This window comes from Hemibagrus wyckioides, linkage group LG15 (genome assembly GCF_019097595.1).
Source record: "Hemibagrus wyckioides isolate EC202008001 linkage group LG15, SWU_Hwy_1.0, whole genome shotgun sequence".
NCBI classification, from domain to species: domain Eukaryota; kingdom Metazoa; phylum Chordata; class Actinopteri; order Siluriformes; family Bagridae; genus Hemibagrus; species Hemibagrus wyckioides.
In genome coordinates, this window is record NC_080724.1 from 18,607,471 (window position 1) to 18,616,986 (window position 9,516).

The following is a 9,516-nucleotide window of genomic DNA, read 5'->3' on the forward strand; positions in this document are numbered from 1 at the left end:
TGAATGGGGGATATGTGTATGGAGGATATGTGTATGGAGGATATGTGTATGGGGGATATGTGTATGGGGGATATGTGTATGGAGGATATGTGTATGGGGGATATGTGTATGGGGGATATGTGTATGGAGGATATGTGTATGGAGGATATGTGTATGGGGATATGTGTATGGGGGATATGTGAATGGGGGATATGTGTATGGAGGATATGTGTATGGGAGATATGTGTATGGGGGATATGTGTATGGGGGATATGTGTATGGGGATATGTGTATGGGGGATATGTGAATGGGGGATATGTGTATGGGAGATATGTGTATGGGGGATATGTGTATGGAGGATATGTGTATGGAGGATATGTGTATGGAGGATATGTGTATGGGGGATATGTGTATGGGGGATATGTGAATGGGGGATATGTGTATGGAGGATATGTGTATGGGAGATATGTGTATGGGGGATATGTGTATGGGGATATGTGTATGGGGATATGTGTATGGAGGATATGTGTATGGGGGATATGTGTATGGGGGATATGTGTATGGGGGATATGTGTATGGGGGATATGTGTATGGAGGATATGTGTATGGGGATATGTGTATGGGGGATATGTGTATGGGGGATATGTGTATGGGGGATATGTGTATGGGGATATGTGTATGGGGGATATGTGTATGGAGGATATGTGTATGGAGGATAAGTGTATGGGAGATATGTGTATGGGGATATGTGTATGGAGGATATGTGTATGGGGATATGTGTATGGGAGATATATGTATGGGGGATATGTGTATGGGAGATATGTGTATGGAGGATATGTGTATGGGAGATATGTGTATGGAGGATATGTGTATGGGAGATATGTGTATGGGAGATATGTGTATGGAGGATATGTGTATGGGGGATATGTGTATGGGAGATATGTGTATGGAGGATATGTGTATGGGGATATGTGTATGGGGGATATGTGAATGGGGGATATGTGTATGGAGGATATGTGTATGGGGGATATGTGTATGGGAGATATATGTATGGAGGATATGTGTATGGGGGATATGTGTATGGGGATATGTGTATGGAGGAGATGTGTGTGGGGGATATGTGTATGGAGGATATGTGTATGGAGGATATGTGAATGGGGGATATGTGTATGGAGGATATGTGTATGGAGGATATGTGTATGGGGGATATGTGTATGGGGGATATGTGTATGGAGGATATGTGTATGGGGGATATGTGTATGGGGATATGTGTATGGAGGATATGTGTATGGAGGATATGTGTATGGGGGATATGTGTATGGGGGATATGTGTATGGAGGATATGTGTATGGAGGATATGTGAATGGGGGATATGTGTATGGAGGATATGTGTATGGAGGATATGTGTATGGGGGATATGTGTATGGGGGATATGTGTATGGGGATATGTGTATGGGGGATATGTGTATGGGGGATATGTGTATGGGCATATGTGTATGGGGATATGTGTATGGGGGATATATGTATGGGGGATATGTGTATGGGGGATATGTGTATGGGGGATATATGTATGGGGGATATGTGTATGGAGGATATGTGTATAGGGGATATGTGTATGGGAGATATGTGTATGGGGATATGTGTATGGGGGATATGTGTATGGGGGATATATGTATGGAGGATATGTGTATGGGGGATATGTGTATGGGGGATATGTGTATGGGGATATGTGTATGGAGGATATGTGTATGGGGGATATATGTATGGAGGATATGTGTAGGGGGGAGATGTGTGTGGGGGATTTGTGTATGGGGATATGTGTATGGGGGATATGTGTATGGGGGATATATGTATGGGGGATATGTGTATGGGGGATATGTGTATGGGGGATATGTGTATGGGGGATATGTGTATGGGGGATATGTGTATGGGGTTAAGTGTATGGGGGATATGTGTATGGGGGATATGTGTATGGGGGATATATGTATGGGGGATATGTGTATGGGGGATATGTGTATGGGGATATGTGTATGGGGGATATGTGAATGGGGGATATGTGTATGGAGGATATGTGTATGGGGGATATGTGTATGGGAGATATATGTATGGAGGATATGTGTATGGGGGATATGTGTATGGGGATATGTGTATGGGGGATATGTGAATGGGGGATATGTGTATGGGGATATGTGTATGGAGGATATGTGTATGGGGATATGTGTATGGGGGATATGTGAATGGGGGATATGTGTATGGAGGATATGTGTATGGGGGATATGTGTATGGGAGATATATGTATGGAGGATATGTGTATGGGGGATATGTGTATGGGGATATGTGTATGGGGGATATGTGTATGGGGATATGTGTATGGAGGATATGTGTATGGGGATATGTGTATGGGGGATATGTGTATGGAGGATATGTGTATGGAGGATATGTGTATGGGGGATATGTGTATGGAGGATATGTGTATGGGGGATATGTGTATGGGGATATGTGAATGGGGGATATGTGTATGGAGGATATGTGTATGGAGGATATGTGTATGGAGGATATGTGTATGGAGGATATGTGTATGGAGGATATGTGAATGGGGGATATGTGTATGGAGGATATGTGTATGGAGGATATGTGTATGGGGGATATGTGTATGGGGGATATGTGAATGGGGGATATGTGTATGGGGGATATGTGTATGGGGGATATGTGTATGGAGGATATGTGTATGGGGGATATGTGTATGGGGGATATGTGTATGGAGGATATGTGAATGGGGGATATGTGTATGGAGGATATGTGTATGGGGATATGTGTATGGGGGATATGTGTATGGGGATATGTGTATGGAGGATATGTGTATGGGGATATGTGTATGGGGGATATGTGTATGGAGGATATGTGTATGGAGGATATGTGTATGGGGGATATGTGAATGGGTGATATATGTATGGGGGATATGTGTATGGGGATATGTGTATGGGGGATATGTGTATGGGGGATATGTGTATGGGGGATATATGTATGGGGGATATGTGTATGGGGGATATGTGTATGGGGGATATATGTATGCGGGATATGTGTATGGGGGATATGTGTATGGGGGATATATGTATGGGGGATATGTGTATGGAGGATATGTGTATAGGGGATATGTGTATGGGAGATATGTGTATGGGGATATGTGTATGGGCGATATGTGTATGGGGGATATATGTATGGAGGATATGTGTATGGGGGATATGTGTATCGGGGATATGTGTATGGGGGATATGTGTATGGGGATATGTGTATGGGGGATATGTGTATGGGGATATGTGTATGGGGGATATGTGTATGGGGGATATGTGTATGGGGGATATGTGTATGGGGATATGTGTATGGGGGATATGTGTATGGGGATATGTGTATGGGGGATATGTGTATGGGGGATATGTGTATGGGGGATATGTGTATGGGGGATATGTGTATGGGGATATGTGTATGGGGGATATGTGTATGGGGGATATGTGTATGGAGGATATGTTTAGGAAAACAATAAGCTTTGGGGTGATGTCATGAGGCTTAAGTTATTGTTTTAAGTGACCAAAGTTACGACTTGACCAAAGTTGATTATTTTCCTTTAGGACTATGTCGTAGTGCTATGACTGAAGAACGGCACATCATACCCGTATCTATAGTCACATTTAAGGTGGTTTCACATCCTATCTTTTACATTATAGAAGCTATAAACAGTCATTTCCTTCACCAGTGCCCATTTCTTAAACAGAAACCACAAAGACTTTTTCTTTAAGGCTGCTGATATTCTTAGTCTGTCACTTACTGAGCCTGAATGTGGATGTGTTCACTGATAGACACTCAAAGCTCTTCTGTAAGTCAATCCGGATGATAAGGACATCTGCCAAATCTGCCAGAAATGTAAATACTTCTGTTACAGCTGACACTGGAGGCTCCTTCCAAAAAATAAAAATAAAACGATACAAATCTTACAACAGGAACAATTTCATATTCCACATACAGTACATCACTTATTACTTTATATTTTATTAAAGTATTACTTTATTCATCTCTTTAACATCCAGGACAAGTCAAAGCCCCACATCATGTTCCTCAGACGCGATGTGATTAAACCCAGTTACAGTTTCTACACAGGACCAGTTTAACGGCTGACATGAAGCAGGTCTTTACATCCCCTCTTCTGTTCCCATCGCTTTGTAACACTGCTGACCTTTCACTTCCTGACATCAGCAGTTGTATTTAGTGTGTGTGTGTGTGTGTGTGAAAGTGGTAGTTTAGGGTCATGTGCCTGTGTCACATGTAGAGAAACCCAGTGAAAGGCCTTTGTGGCTGCTGGTTGGATCACCAACAGGTTAAACCTCTAAACTCACAGTGACATCAGTGTAAATGTTTAGAATGTTTAAACACACACACACACACAGAAACACAGATACACACACATACACATGCATACACTCAGACAGACACACACACACACACTCAGAAACACAGATACACACACATACACTCAGACAGATACACACACACACACACAGATACACACACATACACTCAGACAGATACACACACATACATACACTCAGACAGATACACACACACACACACACAGATACACACACATACACTCAGACAGATACACACACACACAGATACACACACATACACATGCATACACTCAGACAGATACACACACATACATACACTCAGACAGATACACACACACACACACACACAGATACACACACATACATACACTCAGACAGATACACACACACACACACACACAGATACACACACATACACTCAGACAGATACACACACATACATACACTCAGACAGATACACACACACACAGATACACACACACACACACACACACACTCAGAAACACAGATACACACACATACACTCAGACAGATACATACACATACAAAAATACACACACATACACTCAGACAGATACACACATACACACACACACATACACTCAGAAACACAGATACACACACACGCATACACTTAGACAGATACACACACACACACTCAGAAACACAGATACACACACATACAAACATTCAGACAGATACACACACACACACACACACTCAGAAATACAGATACACACACATACATACACTCAGACAGACAGATACACACACACACACAGATACACACACATACACTCAGACAGATACACACACATACATACACTCAGACAGACACACACACACTCAGAAACACAGATACACACACATACATACACTCAGACAGACACACACACACACACACACAGATACACACACACACTCAGAAACACAGATACACACAGATACACACACACACACAGATACACACACATAGACTCAGACAGATACATACACACACACAGACACACACACACTCAGAAACACAGATACACACACATACATACACTCAGACAGACACACGCACACACAGATACACACACACACACACACTCAGAAACACAGATACACACACATACACTCAGACAGATACACATACACACACTCAGAAACACAGATACACACACACACACACACTCAGAAACACAGATACACACACATACACTCAGACAGATACACATACACACACTCAGAAACACAGATACACACACACACATGCATACACTCAGACAGATACACACACATACACTCTGAAACACAGATACACACACATACACATGCATACACTCAGACAGATACACACACACACACTCTGAAACACAGATACACACACATACACATGCATACACTCAGACAGATACACACACACACACTCTGAAACACAGATACACACACATACACATGCAAACATTCAGACAGAAACACACACACACACATACACTCAGACAGATACACACACACACACAGAAACACACACATACACTCAGACAGATACACACACACACACACACACACTCAGAAACACAGATACACACACATACACTCAGACAGATACACATACACACACTCAGAAACAGATACACACACACACATGCATACACTCAGACAGATACACACACATACACTCTGAAACACAGATACACACACATACACATGCATACACTCAGACAGATACACACACACACACACTCTGAAACACAGATACACACACATACACATGCATACACTCAGACAGATACACACACACACACTCTGAAACACAGATACACACACATACACATGCAAAAATTCAAACAGAAACACACACACACACATACACTCAGACAGATACACACACACACACAGAAACACACACATACACTCAGACAGATACACACACACACACACTCAGAAACACAGATACACACACACACACTCAGAAACACACAGATACACACACACACTCAGACAGATACACACACACACACACACTCAGAAACACAGATACACACACACACACTCAGAAACGCAGATACACACACATACACATGAATATACTCAGACAGATACACACACACACACACACACACACACACTCAGAAACACAGATACACACATACACATGCAAACATTCACAGATACACACACACACACTCAGAAACACATACACACATGCATACACTCAGAAACGCAGATACACACACATACACATGCATACACTCAGATACACACACACACACTCAGAAACACAGATACACACACATACACATCCAAACATTGAGACAGATACACACACACACACACACTCAGAAACACAGATACACACATATACACATGCATACAATCAGACAAATACACACACAAACACACATACACTCACACACATGTACACACTCTGAGACACAGATACACACACATGCATATGAACACACACTTAGAGACACAGATACACACAGACATATGAACACACACTCAGAGACAGAGACACACGCACGCACAGACATATGAACACACACTCTGACACAGAGACACACACATATGCATATGCACACACACTCAGAGACACAGATACACACACATGCACACATACTCAGCGACACAGATACACACACATGCATATGCACACACACACACTCAGACACAGATACACATACACACACACATATATTCACACACACTCAGAGACACAGATACACATGCACACACACTCAAAGACAGAGACACACACACGCACAGACATATTAACACACACTCTGACACAGAGACACACACATATGCATATGCACACACACTCAGAGACACAGATACACACACATGCACACACACTCAGAGACACAGATACACACACATGCACACACACTCAGAGACACAGATACACACACATGCACACACACTCAGAGACACAGATACACACACATGCATATGCACACACACACATGCATATGCACACACACACACTCAGACACAGATACACATACACACACACATATATTCACACACACTCAGAGACACAGATACACACACGCACAGACATGAACACACACTCTGACACAGAGACACACACATATGCATATGCACACACACTCAGAGACACAGATACACACACATGCACACATACTCAGACACAGATACACATACACACACACATATATTCACACACACTCAGAGACACAGATACACATGCACACACACTCAGAGACACAGATACACATGCACACACACTCAGAGACACAGATACACACAGATACACATGCACACACACTCAGAGACAGATACACACACATGCACACACACTCAGAGACACAGATACACACACATGCACACACACTCAGAGACACAGATACACATGCACACACACTCAGAGACACAGATACACACAGATACACATGCACACACACTCAGAGACACAGATACACACAGATACACATGCACACACACTCAGAGACACAGATACACACACATGCACACACACTCAGAGACACAGATACACATGCACACACACTCAGAGACACAGATACACATAGATACACATGCACACACACTCAGAGACACAGATACACACACATGCACACACACTCAGAGACACAGATACACATGCACACACACTCAGAGACACAGATACACATGCACACACACTCAGAGACACAGATACACACAGATACACATGCACACACACTCAGAGACACAGATACACATGCACACACACTCAGAGACACAGATACACATGCACACACACTCAGAGACACAGATACACATGCACACACACTCAGAGACACAGATACACATGCACACACACTCAGAGACACAGATACACACAGATACACATGCACACACACTCAGAGACACAGATACACACAGATACACATGCACACACACTCAGAGACACAGATACACATGCACACACACTCAGAGACACAGATACACACAGATACACATGCACACACACTCAGAGACACAGATACACACAGATACACATGCACACACATTCAGAGACACAGATACACACAGATACACATGCACACACACTCAGAGACACAGATACACACAGATACACATGCACACACACTCAGAGACACAGATACACATGCACACACACTCAGAGACACAGATACACACAGATACACATGCACACACACTCAGAGACACAGATACACATGCACACACACTCAGAGACACAGATACACACAGATACACATGCACACACACTCAGAGACACAGATACACATGCAGATACACATGCACACAGATACACATCAGAGACACTCAGATACACACAGATACACATGCACACACACTCAGAGACACAGATACACACAGATACACATGCACACACACTCAGAGACACAGATACACACAGATACACATGCACACACACTCAGAGACACAGATACACACAGATACACATGCACACACACTCAGAGACACAGATACACACAGATACACATGCACACACACTCAGAGACACAGATACACACAGATACACATGCACACACACTCAGAGACACAGATACACACAGATACACATGCACACACACTCAGAGACACATAGATACACACAGATACACATGCACACACACTCAGAGACACAGATACACACAGATACACATGCACACACACTCAGAGACACAGATACACACAGATACACATGCACACACACTCAGAGACACAGATACACACAGATACACATGCACACACACTCAGAGACACAGATACACACAGATACACATGCACACACACTCAGAGACACAGATACACATGCACACACACTCAGAGACACAGATACACACAGATACACATGCACACACACTCAGAGACACAGATACACACAGATACACATGCACACACACTCAGAGACACAGATACACACAGATACACATGCACACACACTCAGAGACACAGATACACACAGATACACATGCACACACACTCAGAGACACAGATACACACAGATACACATGCACACACACTCAGAGACACAGATACACACAGATACACATGCACACACACTCAGAGACACAGATACACACAGATACACATGCACACACACTCAGAGACACATAGATACACATGCACACACACTCAGAGACACAGATACACACAGATACACATGCACACA